Raw genomic sequence first — 15118 nt, forward strand, 5'->3', positions numbered from 1 at the left:
GAGACTAGCTCTAGCCAGATCCCACGGGCAACTGTAGGAATTGTGCCACAGAGCTAGGTCTCCTTACTGCAAGGGAGCCAATCTTTTGTGCCCTTCTCCCCCACCCAGCCCTCTGTCAGTCATTGTCGGGGCAACTGTGAGTTGTCAGCCAACACTTAAGCCACCTATGGGGTGGGTGCACCCCCAGTAAAGGGATTTGTAGGATGTCAACAGCATAAAAGAGGGAGGAAGAGGGCTTCCCTGGTGGCGCAGTGGTTGAGAGTCCGCCTGCCGATGCAGGGGACACGGGTTCGTGCCCCGGTCCGGGAAGATCCCACATGCCGCGGAGCGGCTGGGCCTCTGAGCCATGGCCGCTGAGCCTGCGTGTCCGGAGCCTGTGTTCCGCAACGGGAGAGGCCACAACAGTGAGAGGCCCGCGTACCACAAAAAAAAAAAAAAAAAGAGGGAGGAAGAGAATAGGTAATAAAAATGAAAGGAAATGGGGCTTCCCTGGTGGCACAGTGGTTAAGAATCCACCTGCCAATGCAGGGGACACGGGTTGGAGCCCTGGTCCGGGAAGATCCCACATGCCGCAGAGCAACTAAGCCCGTGTGCCACAACTACTGAGCCTGTGCTCTAGAGCCCACGAGCCACAACTGGTGAGCCCACGTGCCTAGAACCTGTGCTCCGCAACAAGAGAAGCCACCACAATGAGAAGCCTGCGCACCACAACGAAGAGTAGCCCCGCTCACTGCAACTAGAGAAAGCCCGCGCGCGGCAACGAAGACCCAAAACAGCCAGAAATAAAAATAAAATAAATAATTTTTTTAAATGAAAGGAAATAACTAAATGAATAAGAATTTCTGATTGTGATACATGCCATGAAGAAAATAGAGAAATACAGAAAGTGACTTTAGGACAAAATGAGGTGTAGGAACTAATTTAGAACTGGCACTCAATGAAGGCACTTGATATTCATACTAAGACCTGAATGATGAGAGACTCTAGCTACATGAAGACAGGGGCTAGAGGTACAAAGGAGTTGGGCTTGTTTGAAGGACAAGTGCTGTGTTGAGCTGTGGAAGGAAATGAAGTCAGCCCTACTCGCCAGCCACACCCAATCAATTGCCATCACGTTTACTTGGCTTTCCTGACCCCAAGGGTCTCTTGCAGGGGCCTCCGAGTTAATCCAGCATCCTGATGGCTCTAGAAGGGGTCACCCAGCTCCAGGGAGCTCACAACATAGGGCAGAGCCAAGTGGTAGTGCCACCTTCTGGGAAACCTTTTTCTGTAACAGTTTTATTAAGGAATAATTGACACAACTACATATATTCAATATTTATAATGTACACTTTGATATGTTTGGATAATTTGATGTAAGAAATCATAACCAAAATCAAGATAATGAAGATACACATTACCTTCAGAAGTTTCCTCTGCTCCCATCACTATATAGATTAATTTGAATTTTCTAGAATTTTATATAAATAGAATTATTTAGTATGTACTTTATTTTTTGCACTGGCTTTTTTCAATAAATTTATTTATTTTTGGCTGCTTTGGGTCTTCGTTGGTGCACGCGGGCTTTTCTCTAGTTGTGAGTGGGGGCTACTCTTCGTTGCGGTGCGTGGGCTTCTCATTGCGGTGGCTTCTTGTTGCGGAGCACGGGCTCTAGGCACGTGGGCTTCGGTAATTGTGGCACGCGGGCTCAGTAGTTGTGGTTCGTGGGCTCTAGAGCATAGGCTCAGTAGTTGTGGCTCACGGGCTTAGTTGCTCCGCAGCATGTGGGATCTTCTTGGACTGAGGCTCGAACCCGTGTCCCCTGCATTGGCAGGCAGATTCTTAACCACTGCACCACTAGGGAAGTCCCTGCACTGGCTTCTTGCAGCATAATTATTTTAAGTTGAAATTCATTCATGTTGTCGCATTTATTAACAATTCATTCCTTTTTTGGTGAGTAGTATTCCATTATATGGAAATACCACAATTTGTTTTTCTATCCACCTGTTGATGGAAATTTGGGTTGTTTCCATTTGGGGGGCTATTACAAATACAGCTGCTATAAACATCTGTGTACTACTCGTTGTGTGGCTACGTGCTTTAATTTCTCTTGAATAAATACCTAGGAGTAGAATGGCTGGGTAATATGGTAGGTGTATTTACCTTTTTATGAAGTTACCAAGGGTTTTCCAAAATGGTTGTACCATATCCCTACCATCATTGAAAGAGTTTCTGTTCCTGTTCCTCCACATACTTGCCAACACTTAGTATGGTAAAGCCTTTTAATTTTAGTTGTTCTATGGGCATCCCTGATGGCGCAGTGGTTAAGAATCCGCCTGCCAATGCAGGGAACACAGGTTCGAGCCCTGGTCCGGGAAGATCCCACATGCCGCAGAGCAACTAAGCCCGTGCACCACAACTACTGAGCCTGTGCTCTAGAGCCCGCGAACCACAACTACTAAGCCTGTGCACCACAACTACTGAAGCCCGCACGCCTAGAGCCCGTGCTTGGCAACAAACGAAGTCACCGCAACGAGAAGACTGCGCACACCGCAACGAACAGTAGCCCCCACTCCTTGCAACTAGAGAAGGCCCACGTGCAGCAATGAAGACCCAGTGCAGCCAATAAATAAATAAGTTTATTTAAAAAAATTTTAGTTATTCTAGTGGGTGTGTCTCAATTGTGATTTTGATTTCATTTCTCTGTTGACTAATAATGTTGAGTGTCTTTTCATGTGCTTATTTGTTACCCTTGTTGTTGAAGTTGTTCTTGTCTTTTGACCTTTTTTTTTTAAACTGGATTGTTTGTCTTGTTGAGTGTAAGTTCTTTTTTTTTTTTTTTTTTTTTTTTCCCCCCTCCCCGTACGCGGGCCTCTCACTGTTGTGGCCTCTTCCGTTGCGGAGCACAGGCTCCGGACGCGCAGGCTCAGCGGCCATGGCTCACGGGCCCAGCCGCTCTGCGGCATGTGGGATCTTCCCGGACCGGGGCACGAACCCGCGTCCCCTGCATCGGCAGGCGGACTCTCAACCGCTGCGCCACCAGGGAAGCCCGAGTGTAAGTTCTTTAATGCTAGATAAAAGTCCTTTGTCAGATATGTTTTGCAAATATTTTTTTCCCAGTCTATGGCTTGCCTATTAAAGCAAAAGTTTTTAATAAAGTCCAATTTGTCAATTTTTACTTTGACCCTCAAAAGGTCATGCTTTTCATGTCATATTAAAGAACACTTTGCCAAACTAAAAGTTTCACCATTTTAGCTTTACATTTTGTGTTCTATTTTGAGTTAATTTTTGTTGATAGTGTTCTTTTCATATGGTTGTCAAGTTGACCCAGCACCATTTATAAAGACTAGCCTTTCCCCACTATTTGCGGTTATGTCTTTATTGTTCACCATGTGACTGTGTATGTATGACTGTTTCTGGGCTCTCTATTCTCTTTATTGTTCTTTTTATTCTTGTACCAATACCATATTTTCTTAATTATTGTAGCTTACAGTAAGTCTTTATCTGGTAATGTAAATCTTCAAACAGTTTTTTTTAAGACTGCTTTGGTTTTCTAGGTCCTTGGAATTTTCATATAATTTCAGTTCCATGTAATTGAATTTCTATCCTAATTTTAGAATTAGAATGTCAGTTTCTGCAGATAAACCCTTATACTCACTGTTCAAAGCTCTCTCTTATCATCCGGATAAGCTTGAATCAGCCCTCAGAAGGTTGTCTAATGGACATGGAATCAGAGCACAGGAATATTTTAACCCAGCCAATCACACATTCGCCTTCTCTCCCTCACTCCCTCTTCCACCCCCGCAACTGTGTCTATGTTATTAAAGCTACTTTTCATTAACACTCATGACATTTCAGGAAGGTCCTGAGTGATCATCAGGAATGGTATTCAGCAACTTTCAATTTCCCTATTTCCATGGTCTACAAAAGAGGAAAAGCTACAAAACCCAAGGAAGTCTTTTGATGATTTGAAAAGGAAAAGTTTAGAGGAGGAATAATTCCCACTTAACATGTTAACTCCTTTCACAAACAGACCTTGATTTTGAGGAAATCTAATGAAAACTAGTTTTGTTTTGTTTTGTTTTGTTTTTTTTGCTGCACAGTGCAGCATGCGGGATCCCAGTTCCCCTAACAGTGATCAAACCCATGACCCCTGAAGTGGAAGCGTGGAGTCCCAACCATTGGACTGCCAGGGAAGTCCCGAAAACTGTAGAATTTAAAAATGCACAGTCAATAACAATGGTTCCTGGCTCCTTTGAGGCACTCCGTCTAAATGTCACTGAAAAGACCAGATTTGGAGCCTGTGAGGAAAGGAGTACCAGGTCCCAACAGGTCTGAGTTTAAGGACGTAAAGCTCATTCTGATGGCCCAGAGGAAAGGAGAGAGGACTTAAAAAAGAATTTTCATTTCTTCACAGCCATAGTGGCTGTAAATGTCAGTGGATCCCTTCTCTTGGCAACCAAAAGGAATAGTTCCAAAACCAAGGAAGCAAAATCTTGTTTACCCTCATGACCATTTCAATCCAGCTTCTATGATAATCTGTTAGTGATATTTAACCTTCTCTGAAACGATGAGGGGTTCTCTGTGCTAACATAGTTTTTTAAAAACTACAAATATTTGCATTTGTATAAGACCTGATAAAAACAGTAATTCAAGTAGTATGGAACACAAGAAGAACATAGTTATACAAAATGCACACGCCTCACCCAGCACTTCCATTTTCTGCACGGTGCCTTTTTAGGATGCATGAAAGGATGCCCATCCCCTATGTGGTTCATCCTTCCCTTGGGCTTTTTCTTCTTTAGCTTCTCCTTCAGCCTTCCTCTTGGGCTTGGTGGTTTCAGCAGGGGTGGGATGCAGCATGAGGGGTGACCACAGTGGTGGTCTAAGGGTTGCTATTGCTTCCTCTCTCATACCCATGCTGCTCCCAAGCCAGTTTGCCTTGAAATTAGTTACATGCATGTTCTTTGGAATCTGCAATACCCTCTAGAAAATGTTTAAATTTTGTTTTAAAAAACAACTGAAAGAAAGTGTTGATGATGTTCTATCTGCTCTAGATAACCACCAGGAAGCGCCCTGGAACCTGAGAGTCTGCACCTGGGTTTGAGTGGTGGTGGCTAACCAGAGGGGAAGGTAAGCAGACAGGCATGAGAGCACTGAGTTTCCCTGAGAATGGAAGATTTCAAAGTCTTCTGAAGTGTGAAAAGTGGACTTAGAATGTGCACAGTACAGAGTGTGTGCCAGCTGAATTTGGAAACATCTGCCTCAGGGCTCTGGGAGCAGATCACAGGTCAAATAGGACTTATTTTCAGCAGAAAAACATTTCTTGTTGTCCTATTAAAATGTTAATTTAAATGCTTTATAGGTAATTTATAAATTTATTGTGGTTTTATATTTGTATAACAGCTGTAAATAGGTAGGCTTATGTTTATAGACTTTTTTTTATCATCTTTATTGGGGTATAATTGCTTTACAATGGTGTGTTAGTTTCTGCTTTATAACAGAGTGAATCAGTTTTACATATACATATGTTCCCATATCTCTTCCCTCTTTGTCTCCCTCCCTCCCACCCTCCCTATCCCACCCCTCCAGACAGCCACAAAGAACCGAGCCGGTTTCCCTGTGCCATGCGGCTGCTTCCCACTGGCTATCTACCTTACGTGTTTGATAGTGTATATATGTCCATGCCTCTCTCTCGTTTTGTCACAGCTTACCCTTCCCCCTCCCCATATCCTCAAGTCCATTCTCTAGTAGGTCTGTGTCTTTATTCCTGTCTTACCCCTAGGTTTTTCATGACTTTTTTCCCTCAAATTCCATATATATGTGTTAGCATACGGCATTTGTCCTTCTCTTTCTGACTTACTTCACTCTGTATGACAGATTCTAGGTCTATCCACCTCATTACAAACAGCTAAATTTCGTTTCTTTTTATGGCTGAGTAATATCCCATTGTATATATGTGCCACATCTTCTTTATCCATTCATCCGATGATGGACACTTAGGTTGTTTCCATCTCCGGACTATTGTAAATAGAGCTGCAATGCACATTTTAGTACATGACTCATTTTGAATTATGGTTTTCTCAGGGTATATGCCCAGTAGTGGAATTGCTGGGTTATATGGTAGTTCTAATTGTAGCTTTTTAAGAAACAGCCATACTGTTCGCCATAGTGACTGTACCAATTCACATTCCCACCAGCAGTGCAAGAGTGTTCCCTTTTCTCAACACCCTCTCCAGCATTTATTGTTTCTAGATTTTTTGATGATGGCCATTCTGACTGGTGTGAGATGATATCTCATTGTAGTTTTGATTTGCATTTCTCTAATGATTAATGATGTTGAGCATTCTTTCATGTGTTTGTTGGCAGTCTGTATATCTTCTTTGGAGAAATGTCTATTTAGGTCTTCTGCCCATTTTTGGATTGGGTTGTTTATTTTTTTGTTATTGAGCTGCATGAGCTGCTTGTAAATTTTGGAGATTAACCCTTTGTCAGTTGCTTCATTTGCAAATATTTTCTCCCATTCTGAGGGTTGTCTTTTGGTCTTGTTTATGGTTTCCTTTGCTGTGCAAAAGCTTTGAAGTTTCATTAGGTCCCATTTGTTTATTTTTGTTTTTATCTCCATTTCTCTAGGAGATGGGTCAAAAAGGATCTTGCTGTGATTTATGTCATAGAGTGTTCTGCCTATGTTTTCCTCTAAGAGTTTGATAGTTTCTGGCCTTACATTTAGGTCTTTAATCCATTTTGAGCTTATTTTTGTGTATGGTGTTAGGGAGTGATCTAATCTCATACTTTTACATGTACCTGTCCAGTTTTCCCAGCACCACTTATTGAAGAGGCTGTCCTTTCTCCACTGTATATTCCTCCCACCTTTATCAAAGATAAGGTGTCCATATGTGCGTGGGTTTATCTCTGGGCTTTCTATCCTGTTCCATTGATCTATCTTTATGTTTTTGTGCCAGTATGTTTATAGACATTTAAACAAGAATGTGTGGTGGGTTAATATTCTGATTAGCCCATATATAGTTGTCCTGAATATTCCTTTTTATACAGGTACCTGTTATCATTTAAATGAAAATCTGAGGCTTTCTGCAGAAAACAGAATTATTTGGGGGCTTCTAACTTCCAAAATAGGTTCTATAGGATCTGAACAACTCTGAACAATTGTCTTGGATTGTGAGAGCCTGACCTTTTTATTTTTTGCCACGCTCGCTGCGTGGCTTGCAGGATCTCAGTTCAGTTCCCCAACCAGGGATTGAACCCTGGCCACAGCAGTGAAAGCGCCGAATCCTAACTACTAGACCACCAGGAAACTCCCCTGGCTTTTTTCCTTTTTTTTAAGTTGAAAATTTTAAAATTGTGCAAGGAAAAAAAAAATTTTTTTTAATAAAAATTGTTCAAGGAACACCAATATACCCTTTATCTAGATTCCCCTACACTCAGCATTTTACCCTATTTCCTTGATCATTTCTGAACCTTTTACATACTTCATAATCCTTTGCCCTAAATACTTCAATGTGTATTTTCTTACGTAACAACAGTACAGTTATCAACCTTATGAATTTACGTTGATATAATACAACCATCCATATTTCAATTTTGTCAGTTTACTAAGAATGTCCTTTATAGCATTTTTTCCCTCTAGTACAGGATCCCATCTAGGGATAGGTATTGCATTTAAGTGTTGCAAAGGAACCTTCCCTACTGTGGGCAGACACTTTTAAGACCATTTAAATGTCCTCTTCCTCAAAATTCCCACTAAAGTTAGCATCCACTGGTGACTCTTGCCTGATCCAATCTTTATGATTGCCAAATTATGCTTTTCCAACACTAGCACATACTTATCAGTCGGCCCTCAGCATTCTACTGTAAGCAAGAGATCTTCTTTCTCCTCTGCTGGTATGGTGAGATAATATAGAAAAAAAAAATGTATATATATATATATCTGCCCCCAGTTCCTGGCACAGAGTTCCTAAAACCCTTGTAATTTCCTAGGTGTTAAGAGCACTAGGCACATCTTTTGTTCTAATATTTGGTCTTTGACCCCTGTTCCTGACAGTTTCTGAATCCCTCAGAATTTCCTGAGTTATAGCAGTGTCTTTTGGTCTAATGAAGTGACTCATGGTGGGCTCCTGGATAGGAGCTGTTCACCAAAAAGACAGAGCCATCATTGGACACTTGGGACTTTCAGCCCCTCCTCCCCTCCCCCATTCTCCAAAGGGGAGAGGGGTTGGAAATGGAGTTAATGATTGATCCTGCTTCCATAAAAATCCCCTAAGTCCTGGTTTCAAAAAGTTTCCAGATCGGTGAACACAGCCATGTACTGGGAGGGTGACACATCCAGCTCCACGGGGACAGAAGTTCGTGCTTGGGACCCTCCCGGACCTCGCCTTGTGTATCTCTTCATCTCACTGCTCATCAGTATCCTTTATCATATCCTTTAATAAACTGATACATGTAAGTGTTTCTCTGAATTCTGTGAGCTGTTCTAGCAAATAATCGAAGCCAAGGGGGAGGAAGTCATGGAAACCTCTGATTTATAGCCAAGTCGGACAGAAATTGCGGGTAAGCTGAGGATCCAATTCTTGCGATTAGCATGTGAAGTGGGGTCAGTCTTACAGAACTAAGCCCTTAACCTGTGGGATCTGACACTAGCTATCTCCAGGTAGCTAGTATCAGAATTAAGTTGTAGGACACCCAGCTGGTGTCACAGAATTGCTTGCAATGGGGAAAACTCGCACACATCTGGTGTAGGAAGTGATGTGAATGTGGTAGTAGTGTGACAGTAAAGAAGAAACACAGGAGGGGGACTTCCCTGGTGGTGCAGTGGTTAAGAATCCACCTGTCAATACAGGGCACACAGGTTCGAGCCCTGGTCCGGGAAGAGCCCACATGCCGCGGAGCAACTAAGCCTGTGCGCCACAACTACTGAGCCTACGCTCTAGAGCCACAACTACTGAAGCCCATGTGCCTAGAGCCCGTGCTCTGCAACAAGAGAAGCCACCACAATGAGAAGCCTGTGCACTGCAACCACGAGTAGCCCCCACTTGCAGCATCTAAAGAAAAGCCCACGCGCAGCAATGAAGACCCAACGCAGCCAAAAATAAATAAATAAATAATAAATAAACTTATTTTAAAAAAAAGCAACACAGGAGGAGTGTAAGTTTTTTCTTTACAGGTATAGACTTATTAATTCTATTTTTCTTTTCCTTTTTAAAATTTGTTTACAGTTCTCTTTTTCAGTGGTTTATAGTTCATTTAATTATTTTGATTCTCAGCTGGCTGGGCCCTCCCCCAGAGATTCTGATGTAATGTTCTGGGGGTACAGCTTGGGCACTAGGATTTTAAAAGCTTTCCAGGTAATTCAATGTGCAGACAAGGCAAAAAACAAAAACAAAACAAAAATACCCTTGCAATGTAAAACATAGAGACCAAGGCAAGCAAACAGAAAACAGCTGACAGGAAACAGCGAAAACATACAGAGAAAAAAACTTTCAACCTAAAGTAGTCAGCAGATTTCCTCCCCAGAAAACAATTATGAAACTGGAAAAAAAGATTTTTTTAAAGATTTAGGGCTCTGGAAATTGACCATAAGTAAATGAGAAATTGAGAAGCATTTATCCATGAAAAACTTCTGAACTCTGGTTAGAACAGTGAGAGTCTGTGGCATTCTTGTCTGAGGCTGCTAACATTCCCCCAGCTTGGTCAGCAAACTAGCTGTCCCAGAACTGGGGAGGCTGTACAAACCAACAGCTTCACTGCCAGAGCGGGGCTCACTGAATCTGAAGCAAACCACAGTGAGATACTACTCTATATCTACTAAAATGGCTATTGGCGATGATGTGGAGAAACAAATCCTCCTACATGGGAAATGTAAAATCAGCAGCCAATTTGGAAAACAATTTAGTAGTGTCAAACAGTTAAACATAAACTTAGCATACAAGTCAGCAATTCTATTCCTATGTACTACTCAAATGGAAACATGTCCATATGAAGACTTGTATACAGGGAGTTCCCTGGTGGTCCAGTAGTTAGGATTCGGCGCTTTCACTGCCCTGGCCCAGGTTCAATCCCTGGAAGCTGCACGGTGTGGCCATGGATAAACAAAATGTATATCTATGCAATGTAATATTATTCAATAATGGAAAAAGAATCAATTCTTTTTTTTTTTTTTTTGCGTTATGCGGGCCTCTCACTCTTTTGGCTTCTCGTGTTGTGGAGCACAGGCTCCGGACGCGCAGGCTTAGCGGCCATGGCTCACCGGCCCAGCCGTTCCGCGGCATGTGGGATCCTTCCAGACCGGGGCACGAATCCGTGTCCTCTGCATCGGCAGGCGGACCCTCAACCACTGCGCCACCAGGGAAGCCCAAGAATCAATTCTTGATACATGCTACAACATGAAGTGCAAAAACATTATGCTAAGTGAAAGAAGTCAGATAATGATTCCATTTATGTGAAATATCTAGAAAAGGGAGGTTAATAGCAGGAGAAAGCAGTTCTGTGGTTGCCTTGGGTTGGTTGGGAGTTGACTACAAATAGGCACAAAGGAACTTTTTGGTGGTGGAGTTATTCTTTTTTTGTAAAAAAAAAATTAATTAATTAGGCTGCATAGGGTATTCATTGCTGCGCGCAGCCTTTCTCTAGTTGCAGCGAGCGGGGGCTACTTTTCGTTGCGGTGCACGGGCTTCTCATTGCAGTGGCTTCTCTTGTTGCAGAGCATGGGCTCTAGGCGTGTGGGCTTCAGTAGTTGTGGCACACGGGCTCAGTAGTTGTGGCTCACGGGCTCTAGAGCACAGGCTCAGTAGTTGAGTTGCATGGGCTTAGTTGCTCTGCGGCATGTGGGATCTTCCCGGACCAGGGCTCCAACCCGTGTCCCCTGCATTGGCAGGCAGAGTCTTAACCACTGCGCCAGTAGGCAAGTCCGGTGGTGGAGTTATTCTAAAATTGGATTGTGGTAATGGTTGCACAATTCTATAAATTTACTAAAAATCAACGAATCATTCACTTACAGTGGGAAAACTTTATGGTATGTAAATTATATTTCAATAAAGTTAAAAAAACTATGTGAGTGTAGAATAAAGATACTTTTAGATGTGCAAGATTTCAAAAAAAATTACTACACAGTCTTTCTTGGGACAGATGTAACTATTAATTGAGGTAGTAAACCAAGAAAAAGTGAAAATGTTGGGTTTTAAGGGAAAAATAAAGTAGGTCTATACAAAGAGTGGTACACCATGTCCATAGCAATTGTATATCATATAGCCAAAAATTGAGAACAGCCCAGTTGTCTTATTACCCGGTTAATGGATAAACAAACTGTGGCATACTTGTACAATAGACTACTACTCAGCAATTAAAAGCAACAAATTACTGATACATTTTACAACACAGATGAGGATCTCAAAACAATATGAGTGAAATAAGCCAGATACAAAACACTATATACTATATAATTGCATTTATATTAAGCTCTAGAAATGACCAGTCTTTTCTATAGTAACAGAAAGCAGATCAATTTTTTGCCTGATGCTGGTGGTGGGGACGGAATGGGAATGGATATGAGGAAACTGTGGTATAATAAAAAATACATTGGGTCTTTATTCTGGGTTCCTGGCACAGAGCTTCTAAAACCCTTGGCATTTCCTGAGTGATGAGAGCCTTTTGTTATTCATATCATTATGAATATCATATCATCATTCATATCATTATGATGATGTCCCCTTCCAACAACACCTGAGTTTATGCTAATCAGGTGATTATTGCTGGGCCCCTTGATCAATTCAGGATAAGGGTGCTAGAGAAACCAAACCAAGTGATTTAGAGGAGTAGGATTTTCAGCTCCACTTGTGACCTTTAGGAAGGGGAGAGGGACTGGAGATTGAGTACAATCACCAATGGTCAACGATTTATTAATTGTGCCTACTAATGGAACCTCCATAAAAACTCCTAAATAATGGTGTTCAGAGAGTTTGCAGCTTGGTCAACACATGCAGGTGCTGGGAGGTTGCATGCCCAGAGAGAGTACAGAAGCTCTGCACATTCACACACATACACATCCATACCTTGCCCTATGCATTTTCCCATTTGTTCCTGAGTTGTAGCTTTTTTAGTAAACCTGTGATAGCAAGTAAAGCACTTTCCTGAGTTCTGTGAGTTATTCTCTTGAATTACTGAACCTGAAGGGGGGGTCATGGGAACCCCCAAATTTGTAGCTGGTCAAGCAGACATGTGGGTAGCCTGTGCACCTCATTTGCAGCTGGGCATCTGATGTGGGGGCAGTCTTAGCCTCTAAACCTGTGGTGTCTGAGACTAACTGGGTAGTTAGTGTCAAAATTGAATTGAACTGACAGAAGTGGTGTCAGAAGAGAACACATATTTGGTGTCGGGGGAAAAGAAAGAACTTCAGAGGAAACTTATGGTGTAATGGAAATGTTCTATATCTTCATTATGTAGTGGTTACATGGTATGTGCTGTACATTACCAAAATCATGGAACTGTACAATAAAGTTGAATTTTTAAAATGTGGGGTCTAGGAGTTGAGGAAACAGGAGATCTGAACCCAGGAGGAGGTACAAGGAGGTCCAGTGACAGTGGCTGAAGAGCAGTCTGTTAACTGAAAAAAAATAATTGCACAACCTAAAAGTTGAGAATTATGTTTTATTTGGTGGGCTTGCTGAGGACTTAAGCCCAGGGGATAGCCTCTCAGATAGCTCAGAGGGACTGCTCCAAAGAGGTAAGGTAGGAGTCAATATATATAGGGGGTTTTGCAACAAAAACCAGGTAGTCGGAACATCAAAAGATTACTTTTTTAAAAAAATTTAATTAATTAATTTATTTTTGGCTGTGTTGGGTCTTCATTGCTGTGCACGGGCTTTCTCTAGTCACAGTGAGTGGGGGCTACTCTTCATTGCAGTGCTCAGGCTTCTCACTGCGGTGGCTTCTCTTTTTGCGGAGAATGGGCTCTAGGCTTGCGGTGGAAGCCCTATGGTGGATTTTTAATATATATTCTATCTTTTTTGAAAATCTAAGCACCAAAGCAGAAATTTGATTACTTATTGAAAAAATAACATACGCATTATAAAAATATCTCCTTTCCATTTCCAAAGTCTTAGCCACCTCTTGGGCATCACCCACTCTTAGCAGTTTCTCATGCATCTTTCCAGAAAGCTTGTTTGTCCAAGCTATCCATGAGAATATAGTTCCCTTTGCAACATCAAAGGAAACATACTTTTCTCAGTGCTTTTTCACATAACACTAAATCTTGGCAATCATATCTATATACATATGTGTTCACCGAATGCTTTCCAATGCAGAACCATTATATGGATGAGCTATATTTTATTTAACCAGTTCTCTATGATGGTGGTTCAGTTGTTTCTAGGATTTGGATACTACAAACAATGTTGCAATGCACATCATTGTGTATATATATATATATATATATATTTTTTTTTTTTTTTTGCAGTACGCAGGCCTCTCACTGTTGTGGCCTCTCCTGTTGCGGAGCACAGGCTCCGGAGGCGCAGGCTTAGCGGCCATAGCTCACGGACCTAGCCGTTCCTTGGCATGTGGGATCTTCCCGGACCGGGGCATGAACCCGTGTCCCCTGCATCGGCAGGCGGACTCTCAACCACTGTGCCACCATGGAAGCCCGTGTATATTTTTAAACACAAGTACATCATGTGAATATTCTATCAAACCTAGATATAGATACAGATATATTCCCAGGAGTAGAATTGCTGGGCCAAAGCATATGTGCATTTTTATTTTATTTTTATTTATTTTTTTAAGTTTTTTTTTAATTTATTCATTTTGGTTGCTCTGGGTCTTAGTTGCAGCACGCAGGATCTTCGTTGCAGCATGCAGGATCTTTAGTTGCAGCATGCGGGCTTCTTAGTTGCAGCATTTGAACTCTTAGTTGCAGCACACAAACTCTTAGTTGTGGCATGCATGCATGCGGGATCTAGTTCCCCGGCCAGGGATCGAACCCAGGCCCCCTGCACTGGGAGCGCAGAGTCTTACTCACTGGACCACCAGGGAAGTCCCCATATGTGCATTTTTAAATGAATATAAATAATTTATTTTGAAAATCATCTTGCAGATTACAAGGTCAAAATACATTCAACCCAATCTCCCACACGTTCGACATCTAAGAATTATAAAATGATTGTTTCTTTTAAAGAAATACTCCAATACCTCAAAGTACCTTTTGCATTATCAAGAAAAGATCTTATGCCTTTTTCCAGCTGGAACCATGGTGGGTGTAGGAAAGAAGGAAAAGCCTTAAGAAACAAGTGGAGGGATTTTACAGAGGCTGAGATCGAGTGCCTGAGAAAGAAGTTTGCCCAAAAGATGCTTCAAAAGGCAAGGAAGAAGCTTATCTATGAAAAAGCTAATCACTGTCACAAGGAATATAGGCAGATAGAACTGAGATTCAGAAGGAAAGGATGACAAGAAAAGCGGGCAAGTTTGGTGTACCTGCTGGACCCAAATGGGCATTCCTCATCAGGATCACAGGTATCAGTGGCGTGAGCCCAGAGATCTGAAAGGTGTTACAGCTTCTTCGTTTTCGCTGCATCTTCAACGGCACCTTTGTTAAGCTCAGCAAGGCTTCAGTAAACACTTGAGGAATGTGGAACCACATATTTCATGGGGGTACCTGAACCTGAAGTCAGAAAATGAATGCATCTACAATTATTGTTATGGCAAAATCAACAAGAAGAGAATTGCCCTGACAGATAACACTTTGCTCCATCCTTTGGTAAATATGGCATATTCTACATGGAGGATCTAATTTGAAGGGCTTCCTGTGGCCCTTCAAATTATCTTCTCCAGGAGCCCAGATCAACAGATCTAACAGGCTTATTAGATGGATGAACTGAGGTGTGTCTACCATGATTATTTTTGTAATCTGGTCAGTTAATAAATAGTGACTGATTTCAGACTATAAAAAAAATTAAAAACTCATTCTGCAGGGATTTGTCCTCAACTTCTTTTTAAGAACATTATGCTTTAGCAGAAAAACCCCTAGAATTCCAAGATTCTTGGCAGGACCTACAGTCCTGCTCTGTCTTGGGCCCAGACCCAGGATTCCCAGGATCAGCTAAACCTGAATTCCCTTTTTTTTTAGGGGCTCTAT

The 15118-nt window shown here is 42.0% G+C and overlaps 1 pseudogene; it reads left to right on the top strand.

Moving 5' to 3' along the window:
- Positions 1 to 14211: 14211 nt before the first annotated feature.
- Positions 14212 to 14778, top strand: LOC103089394 (60S ribosomal protein L7 pseudogene; annotated as a pseudogene).
- The last annotated feature ends 340 nt before the right edge of the window (positions 14779 to 15118 follow it).

Source organism: Lipotes vexillifer, unplaced genomic scaffold (assembly GCF_000442215.2).
Source record: "Lipotes vexillifer unplaced genomic scaffold, Lipotes_vexillifer_v1.1 scaffold613, whole genome shotgun sequence".
In the NCBI taxonomy this organism is placed as follows: Eukaryota; Metazoa; Chordata; class Mammalia; order Artiodactyla; family Lipotidae; genus Lipotes; species Lipotes vexillifer.